Source organism: Charadrius vociferus, unplaced genomic scaffold (assembly GCF_000708025.1).
Source record: "Charadrius vociferus isolate BGI_N301 unplaced genomic scaffold, ASM70802v2 scaffold260, whole genome shotgun sequence".
NCBI classification, from domain to species: Eukaryota; Metazoa; Chordata; class Aves; order Charadriiformes; family Charadriidae; genus Charadrius; species Charadrius vociferus.
In genome coordinates this window covers 37334-47826 of record NW_009646410.1, presented here as the reverse complement: position 1 = coordinate 47826, position 10493 = coordinate 37334, and positions in this window count along the sequence as shown.

Below are 10493 nucleotides of genomic sequence, written 5' to 3'. Positions count from 1 at the left end.
CATCCATCTTCCCCTTGTCAAACCACCCTGGGCTCTGGAAAGGAGCTGAAACAGCCCAAAGGGCCTCTTTTGTTCAACAACTTCAGCGCGTTTCATAACCCACCTTATCATGCTGCAAACAGCTGCGCCCGGGCTCTGGCTGCTGCGAGGGGTGATGTGCAGCCAGGGTGCTGTATTTTCTGTGTGTGACATTGCCTGGCCATGATTGTTTTATGGGGACACCTGCTAGAGGGGATCTGGTCCTATGCGTATAAGAGAGAAGATGCCCGGCCAGGGTCAGCACCCAGCACCTCTTGTGCTTTTCCCCACTGGGCAGGTGTGATTGGAAAGGTTGGGGTTTTTTTCCCCTGTACAGCAGAGCCATCACTTTTTTTTATAGCTATCCATCCTCTTTCTGCTAACATTCACTCCCTCATTCAAAGGGCAGCCGGAGCCAAAAGGAAAACTCCCCTCACTGAGCCTAGGGAGCAATTGTCTGTGCTCCCCTGAATAGCGCTATATATCTCCTGAAAAGCCACGAAAACGCTTCCCCACCCCATCATGGGATGACAGAGCCCTCAGAGTAAAGAGGGGGAGCTGGGATAGAGGCACACAGCCCACTTCCCAGCTGCCAGGTGGAGTGGTAAAGAGTGAATAAATGTCCAGAAAGGCAGTCTGCCAATAAATCGTGTAAAAACTGCCGGAGTCTGTGCAACTGTGAGGTGTAACACCACATGCAAGGGGAGGCAGCAGAAAAAAAAACTGGCTTGCTGGTGAAATGCAAAGAATCAAAGCAGCAGGGGATATTTCTGGTAAAATGAAAAAGAAAGGGTAGAAATGGTGCAGTCTGAACTTGTGTTAAAATACAGTGCAAAAGGGCACAAAGCACACCTGGGATCTTTAAGGTGTAAATAACCCCCCAGCTCACTGCTGGCTGTTTCTCCAGCAGTGGGTGCAGCCAGTGGAACGGCAGCTCTGAGACAATCCCAGTCCCGCCGCCTTCCCGCCGGAGTGCCGCGGCCGCGCCACTCTTCCCGCCCTGCAAACCGCCAGTCGCAGGGTCCCCACAAGCCCAGGACGAATTGCTCTCCACGCCGAAGTTGCTGCAGTGGATAAAAGGAGGATGTGGTGACTCAGCAGAGGCCGTGGAGGAATGCTGAGTCGCCCTTTGCTTCCTTCTCCGTGAGACGGTATAGGGAGAAAAAGCTCCTTTTTCTCGCCCAGAAAAGGGATTTTCATCTAGGTGGATGCGCTCACTATCAGCATGGGCACAGAAGGTGGAAAACGCAGCCAACGTGTCTGAATAAAGATTGCATCCCCAGTGCAATGTTCAGTCGGGGCTTCAGTGCACTAACGAGAGAGCTAATGAGTCCCTTTTGCAACATTTGTCAAACAAAGCTGGATTCAGTGCTCTGAAACCCAAGACACGGGATCAGATCAGAGCCCGACACCTTTGGGGTGTGGAGGCTGCGGGGTTTGAACAACGTCATGGCCCCGTTGTTCAGCAACGGGAGTTTTTGCCGCCACAGGCATGAGGAAGTGGCTCCTGCTCGTGGGGACGTGACAGTCGCTTCTCTCTGAGGACGAGGTGTTCAGGGCGTTGGTCACCCAAACGTCTGCAGACAAGAGAATGAACCTGATTTGCAGGTGGGGAAACTGAGGCAGAGAGGGGCTTTGCTTTGCCTGCTCAGGGCTTGGGTCCGAGTCATTGGAAAGACCCAGATATCTCCCAAATCCACATTTCTATTGGCTGCCTTTATGGTGGTGAAGGTCATTGCACAAAAGTTGTAATCTTGTCAAGGTTCGGATAAATTCAATTAATGGTACCTCTCAAAGCAAGGACTTTCTGTCCCCTGCATTGTGGCTCGGCACTGCTCACCCCAGGAACAGTTCCTGATTAAAAAAATAGTAATTTTATTGCAAAAAATGAATTATGCCTGCCCTTGCCTCCCACCGGCGGGGTCAATCCCACTCCTGCATGGAGGGGACAGTGGGGACACGATGGGGCAGTGGTGCTCTCCGAGCCGCAGGAGCTGCCTGCGAGGCACGCAGCATGCAGTGACGAGGGCAAAGCAAGATTAATACAGCCAGGAGCCTCCGAAAGGGCTTTGCATTTGATGTGGGAGAGGAGAGAGATCAGAGTACAGAGGAACCAGGATTAACATAAAATTACAAAACTTTCATTATGGCTGAAGGGCTGTCCCGGGCTGTGTGCCCCTGTGGTGTGACCCCCCAGTGCCCCGGGCTGCAAGAACGCGTGGGAACGCCATCGCTGGTGGCACTGCCCTCACCTCCTCCTGAGACGCAGTCTATTCTGTCTTCCCTTGGGTCAGCCAGATAAAAAAGTTGATTAATCTTTAGCCAGATTAATCTTCAGGCAGAAAAACCAGGAGCTCTCAGCTGGCTGAGAAGTCCCCAACTTTCCCTTCCAGGTGGGCTTAAAAGGGGACAGCCCTGAATGATGGAGCGAGCGTGCACAGACAGGGCATGGGATGCATTGGGGGATGCACCCTGGCTGTTACCACGCCTGTGAACTTGAAGGGATGAGACAGGAACCAAATCCACCAAAGGACTTTACTTCCCTGGTAACGTCTCCAAGCCCTGCTGGCTTTGCTTTGATCCTGACCTGGGTCCAGAGCATCGCAATGTGCCATAGGGATGCACAGTGCTCCCAGAAAACCGGATCTATGCAGGATAAGGGTTGGCATTTGAGCTTCTGCAGCTTCCCAGTCCCTCCCGTGGGCCACTGGGAAGGACCACACCAACCTGGCTGCTCCAGGGAAAGTATGCGGCACAGCAGCAATTGCACTGAAACAACACCCAAGCAATCACCAAAGGGGGAACCACTCAACGACCCTCCGCTCCTTTCAGGAAGGGGGTTCACGGGGATCAGCCCCTTGAAGGCTGGCCCCAAAAGTCCCACCAAAGCCCTCATCCTTTGCAGACACAAGCTGTGCTCTCCCTCCCTCCAGCTTTATTTGCAGAGGGAATTAAAGTCCTGCTGGGAAAACCTCCCCTGTGCTCTGATAACTGCCTGCATAGCCAGCTCTAAATGGCTTTTTATAAATGAATGACCAGGATTAAAGAAGTTCCCCTCGTCACTGTTTACTTAGCACTCTGCCAGAGTGGGACGAACAGGCCAGAGACCCCCTCCACCAGCCAAGCCCCTTGGGCCACCGAGGAGCTGGCACATACTGGGGACCAACATGGTGCCACCCAGCACATGGCCGAGCCCTTCTTCTCCTCCCTAGAGCAGGAGCTGAGGTTCCCAGCTGGGACTGGGATGGGTGGGATGTGTGTGCATGCACTGGAAGTATCGGTCCCAGGGACAGAGGAACTACAGGGCATGGTGTTTTGTGAGCTGGGGGCCAGGCTGGGAACGATGTTCATTTTCTCTCTGCTCCGCGTTGCTGGGGAAGGAAGGGGGTTGTTTGCCATGCGGGTCAGTGTCGGGCGAACATCTCCCCACGTGACAGGGATGGGGAGGCCATGCAGGGCTGCAGCTGGCCCTGTCCCTCTGGCAGGAATACACATAGGGACCCCAGGGTGGGCGAGGAGCGGCTCGGTGAGGCCATGGAGTTCCCCGAGGGGTGCAGATCCAACGAGCCCCATGCAGAGGGGACCCTCCTCCACCATCCCTCTCTGCCTACAGTGGGACACGGGGGTCCTGCCTTCACCTGCTGCACTCCTGGGGACTGGAGCCGCCGCAGCCGCCTTGCCACTGCACGGCGCCGACCTTTGGATGTTTGCACATTTCCTGCTTGTTAATGTGTCTCACAAAAAACCACTAAGATGGAGCATTACTCCCCCCAGCACCTGCAGGTCCACTCTCCCCATTCCCCGGATGGGAATCGGCACCAACACCATGCCGGGTGGGAGCATGCATTCCCCAAAGGAGCAAAAAGAAACTCCTGGCTCGTGCTCAGACAGCGATGCCTCTGCTAGGTGCAACAGGCTTCCCACCCCGCAACACCAGTGATCCCAAAACACTCACGGAACTCCCAGGGCAGACGGCAGTTGCCTTTCCCAGCTGGGCACAGGGAAAAGGAGCGCCGTTTCGGAGCGGAGCCGCGCTTCCTTCGGCTGCCAGGCTGGCACACTGCCCACCAGCGCGACGCCAGGCCAAATTCTTTGCGATTTCTAGGTCAACGCCCGCTGCTTGCAATGCCCCCGAGCCCTCCCGCCCCCCGCGCCAGCCTCCAGCCCAGAGGCCCTGCATGTAGGATGGGAGCATCCTGGAGGATCCGCACCCGATGTCCCCATGCCACCCAGCCTGGCCGGCCCCGTCCGTAATTCCCAGATATTTGGGGCTTATGCCCATATTGCCCCAAGTTGGGCCATTCCCCAAATGCACCTGCTGACCCTCATCCTGCCTTTCTTTGCTTCCTGGCTCTGCCCGCACCAGCACCCATGGGTGAGCTGCGTCCGCAGGGTGCAGAGCCCGCAGCCTGCCCCTGCTTGCACCTTTTTGAGGGGGTTTAAGACCCATTCCCTGGAGCCAGAAACCAAAGAGGGTGTTTGCTTTGGGTTTCTAAAGTGAGTTTCTCACTGTCCTGATGGCAGAGGAAGAAAAAAAAAATAGTCTCAGGACATGGGATGGCCCTAACGCTCCAAACCTGGAAATAAATCACCTGAAAAAACCAGCCTTTGTAAAGAAATCCCCGTGGCCCTGGTGCTTGTTTGCAGACCGGCCAAGTTTCGACCTCGGCATGACGCGGTTTCCCAAAGAAGGAGGCAGTGTTGGCACTGTGCCGGTGGCTCAGCTTCTCCACAGTGGGGGCTGAATGCGTGTCCCCCCCGCCCATGGGGACCACTGCGTGGGCTAGGCTGGAGGAGCAGAAGCCCTGCGGGGCTGCAGCCCCCGACCTGGGCACTCATCGGGGGAATGGCAGGGATGATGAGGAGGAGGAAGGAGCAGCGTGCCGAGCATCTCCTCGTGACGGCATTTACGCAGGGGCCATTGCATTGTAGCTCGGGCGAGCGGCCGCCGGCGCTCCCCCTGCCGCAGGGCAAGCCCTGGCCTGTTGGTGCATTGTGCCGGCCGTACCGCCGGGAACGGCCGCTGGCAACGGCCCACTGACCTGTCCTAGGGCTCCCTGGGGCACAGAGGGAGGAAGGGAAACTTTGCCGAATTGGATCCCCAGTGCCAGAGGGTGCACCCCCTATGGACAGCCAAAAAACACGGCCAAAATCATGAGGGTGCAGGTGTGCTCTGGAAGTGCTGCCTAGATAATCAGGTTCTGGTCCACATCAGACCACCACCTTGCTCTGCCTCAGTTTCTCCATCAGGATAGAATCACAGAATGGTTTAGGCTGGAAGGGATCTTAAAGCTCATCCAGTCGTGCCCCCCCCCTGCCCAGGGCAGGGACACCTCCCACCAGCCCAGGTTGCTCCAAGCCCCGTCCAACCTGGCCTTGAACACCTCCAGGGATGGGGCAGCCACAGCTTCTCGGGGCAACCTGCACCAGGGGCTCACCACACTCAGAGTAAATAATTTCTTCTTGATGTCTAATCTAAATCTACCCTCTTCTAGTTTAAAACCTCTACCCCGTGTTCCACTCCCTGATCTAGAGTCCTTCCCTGGCTTTTCTGTAGGCCCCCTTTAGGTACCTTGGATGCTGTAAGCCATCCAAGCTCTGTGAATGCCACAGGTCCCTCTGGGCTCTGCTAGCAGCACAAGGTTGGAGCTGGAAAAGCTGAAAGAAATGGGCTTTGTCCCCTCTTTGTTTTCAGAGCCACCTTTCCCAGAGCCCCTGCAACCCTGTGGAAAGGTGTTCGCATCCAGCCTGATCCCTCCAGGTAAAGGCACTGGAGTCCAGCCCTGGGGCCTATCACAGCCTTGTCTGGGGTTTGCTATGGCATCTCCATCCCCTCAGATATAAAACCCTCCAAAAATCAGTGTCGCAGGGGCAGGGAGTCCCTGAGCCATCCCCAAGCTCTGCCCCTCATCGCAGGGCTGGTGGCCAGGCTGCCCAGGTGCCATCCCCATCCCTGTTTCCCCCAGGGACCTGCTGTACCTGAGATGGAGCTCCCTGCCCAAGTGCTGTTCCCATGAGATTTCTCATCCCTGTGAACTCCTGGATGCACATTTGGGAACCTATTTTTTTCCCAAACTTTGGAGGTTCATTCATTGCTATGCAAGGCGAGTCCATTCCCTACTCTCCTCCATCCTGTCTCCCCCTTCTGCCCCCATACCGCTCCGGCTGTCCCAGCCCGGGATGTTAAAATGGGCTGAATTTTTCACGATGGGGGGAGGAATATTTTTTTTTTTTTAAAAAAAGAGAAATCTGGGGGTGGAGGGAGAACCCATGAGCTGTGACCTCCTCCAAACGCACAGCACCAAATCCACACAAGGAAAACAAAAGGCAGCGAGATTAGCATTTCCAAACAGAGCAGAGATGGCCCCAATCTTTGAGCTGTTTATTCTAGGCGTTGATTTTCAATATTTAGGATGATTAGCAAGTGAAAGCCGGCTGTTGCCAGAATGGCTCTGTGCCAGCCGCACACTCAATGGAGGGGAAAGAAAGACATGGCAAGAAAAGGAGAGAAAAGAAGGGCTTATGTGTATATTTTTTCCCCCTCTCTGTGAACGGGAGATTGGTTTGAGGTGTCAATGTTTGCCCATCAAGGAAGGATGATGGATGAGGGGACGGCTGGGGGAAATAGCAGAAATAAATAATAAAGGAATAATTGCCATGTGCTTAATAACTAGCAGGGGAAGGACCTGGCTGGGGCTGCGAAGGCTGAGTTTACAGGGAGTTTTTGGAGCTGGGTGCTTCCCCAACCCGCTTTGGTGGGTGCCAGTGGTGGGATGCCCCAAAAACTGTAGCTGGCTCAGGGCCGCAGTGATCTGGGTTTTCACTGTACGATGCTTTACCCACACGTAGAGCAGGGAGAACACCACCACCAGCTTGGGGGTCCCCAACCCATCACCACCCCTGTGCTGAGCGAGCCGGAGCAGCCCACAGAGCTGGACCAGCCCCAGCCACGGGCTGTAACCCTGCTGCCGCCGGCAAGCCCAGGCAGGTCGGACGCTGCCGGGTCCCGACCTCTCTCCTGGCACCAACCTTGGCCCCGAGCACACACGGGCTTTGTGCGGGCAGCAGTGCGGTGTCCTGCCTGTCTCCATACCCGCGGGAAGCGATGCTCCCACCCCAGAGCACCCCCCCTTGTGCACCTCCTGGCTGCTTCTTAAGAAAAAAAAAAAAAAAAATACACCCCACCCCCCCAAACCATCTCATTGAAAGAAAAAAACCAACCCACGTCCAAGTTGGTTTTGTTGCTTTCAGAAGCTGAACAAAACGAGGTTGTTTCAGGCCTCGCCTGGTGCCTCCTTTATATTCACCCTTTCTCACTTTAAAACCCTCAACTGGCTCCGGCAGGCTGGAATATTTTTTCCTGGCAAGGTAGGGTTTTTTTTTCAGTGCCCTGGCAGGGTGGGGGTACTAGGGGCTCCTCTTTTTCCAGGGGGTTTAAAAACAGAAACTATGCAGTGGTGCCTGGCAAAACAAAATAAAGTGAACTGAGGGATGAGGGGACTGCCAGCTTTTTGCAGCCCTGCCAGTGTCACCGCTACTGGGGGGAAGCAGAGAGAAGCCGGGAGAGGGATTGTCTGATACCTTTTGGGGTTCACAATCCCCAAGTTGAAAGGGGAGCCCAGATCTGCCTCCAAAAGCCCCCCCCAGACACATTAAAGCTGTCCCCCACGGGCATAACCCTCCCTCATCCCAAGGGCCCCATCCTGCTCTCCCAGCACAAGGCACACACGAGCCAAGACCAGCTCCTGCAGTGAGCCCAGCCCTTATTTTGGGCTGAGATTGGCTGTATTGGGAGCAGCTGTGACCACTGTAAAGCAAACAGGCAGCTCTGGGGCTGACTGCTGCAGTGCCTGGTGCTGACGGGATCCAGTAGGTCACCAGGGAGGTGACAGGGCGTTCCTCATGTCCTGGGGAGATGACAAGGGCTATGTCCCCAGTGCAAGGGGGATGGAACATCCCGGAGTGGGTCCATCTGAAGGACCAAATTTCAGGCAGGGTCTCCAGAAGGTTCTCTGTCCCTGGAGATGCTGAGACGTGACAGGGAAGATGGGCAGCCACCAAACAGGGGCCAGACCACCATTTTCCCGCATCCCCTTCCAGCCCCCTTCTCCCACCATCCCAAAAGGCAGCGCTGCCCCACAGCTGTGGGCACAGAGAGGTACCCACAGCCTGGCCCCGGCCAGCCTCGCACCCAGCTCCACATCCCCGAGCAAACCTGCCCTCCCCATGGGGCTCCCTGAACCTGCTGCCCCCAGACCCACCGCCCCCAACCCTGCCTGCGCCGGCAGCTGAGCATACGCTGCTTTTCTTCCCTTCCTCGGCAGAGCCCAACTGCTCCTCGGCGTAATTGGCCTCACGAGGGCTCGGCTATTCCTGCGGCTTCTGTGCAGCTCCTCTCGCCGCCCTGCACCCAGGAGGGCTCCGAAGCCACTACAGGGGTGGGTGGGGACATGGCATAAGCAGAGGGATAGTCCCAGGCGCTCACAGCACATCACCCCCAGCAGCTCCCGGCAGGGGCAGGGAAGGATGTTCCAGGGATTGGGAGCAGCTCCCAGGACTCGGACCAGCAGGCACGGTCACCCTTGTGCTGCAGAGGCGATGTGAAACCATTGCCATGCAGGTGGTGGTTTGTGCCTCAGTTTCCCCATGGGAATTGCTGTGGCGCCGCAGAGGAAGAGTGATAGTACCCATGTACCAGGGCTGGGTGTTCAACCAGGGTCGGGCTGGTGAGATGTCCAGGGGAGAGGGTCAGACAGACCCAGGCAGTGCTGGAGGGAAACAATGAGGCAAAAGGGTTTTTTCTTCTCAAATTTTTTTTTTTTTTAATTTGTAAATAAATTTCCATGAAAAAGGTTAAATTGCACACATATCTCTGCAGTTCTTCAGCATCAGTATAGAGGCCCCAAAACAGGAAAATATAACAAAAACAACAGATAAAAAGAAGCATCAACAATACAGATATAAAATTCTACGCTAAAACCCAAAGCTCCCCAGAGACATGGCCCTCGCTCCCCGGCCCCGAGACACCGGCCCCAGCCATGTGGTGGCATCCCAGGGGACTTCAGACTCTGGCACCTGGGCAAAGCAGCAGCCCCAGCCCCAGATCTGCCGCTTGCATGAGCTGAAGATGTTGGTTCTCAGCCTGCCCCGTGCTTTACTGGGGGGGTGCGAGACTTGTGCTCCCACCTCCATGGCTCCAGCCCTCTCCCCAAATTTGGATGCAAATTACTCCAAGGGTAATTTTTTTTTTTTTTTTAAAGGCTTGTTTATTGATTCTTAAACTACAACTATACTCTTGCTAAATTATATCGCTCACATTAAAGGACCTAAGTGCTTTTGTAACCAAAAAAGAAACTCTTTATAATCTTCCATTTTTCGTCAAGTCTAAGACACAACACTAAAACTACAGCTTCTACTTACTCCTACCTAATGGCTACTCTTATCTCTAATAACCTACAGTGAAGGAGAGGTGAAGAATCCAGTTCTTGAGAGCTTCAAGTCAAGTTTCAGCAGAGTTTGGCTCTGGTCCTGAAATGTTTCTGAGCTACTTTGCCGAGACCCTGCCACGCTCTCACTACGTACTGAGCCAAAGGGGCAAAGCTTCAGTTTGTGTCAATCCCGGTGGCTCTCCTGGCTAATGAGCTGCTCCCAGCTGGATGGGACTTCATCACCGCTGCCATCCCCTGTGCCCGTTGCATGCATAGTCTTTGGCCTGAGCTGCTGGACGGAGCCTGAATGTGTATTTCTTTCCTCCTCAGTCACACCTGGGAGCATATGATGTGGAGTGACCCCACCGCCATCAGCTGATGGCCATGCCATGGTGTTTTCCTTATGGGTCCCCAAAAAGCACGGCTTTATTCAGGGTCCTGCTTTGCCCTGGCAGCCACTCGGAGCCTGATGGATTAGCAAAAGAAGTGGAGAGCGAGAGCCTTGGACCAAAAAAAAATGGAGAGGGGCTATGTCAGCTGGTGAAAGACAGAGAGGGTTTATGGTGGGCCTAGACCCTTCAGCAACCGCAGTGAAGATTTTGGGCACAAAAAATACAAAAGCCAGTTCTGGGACCACCCCAGTCCCCACACTACGCCTCTCCTGCTGGGGCCAGTTCCTGGATCCTTAATGAAACCTGTTGCTGCTGCTGCAGGAATCCTCCCTCACGTGGTCTTGGTTTAAAGAACAATGAACACAAGCCTTTAAACAGTGAAAATATAAAACAACTCCCAAACTGCATTTCCCCTATCCCCCTACTATTAAGAAATTCTAGTGCTAAAAATATAGGTTTCTTTGAATATATAATATATAATAATTATATAAAAACATCTAAAGAGGCAGATGCTGAATTTATGAACCTTTTCTTCTTCCCTAGGCACAAATCAGGAGGGAGGTTGAACTGAGAGAATCCAGGAGGGACCTCTATTTGCTTGCCAGCTAATTATCACACTATACCTACCAACTAACCTAGGCAGAAAAGGGAAAGA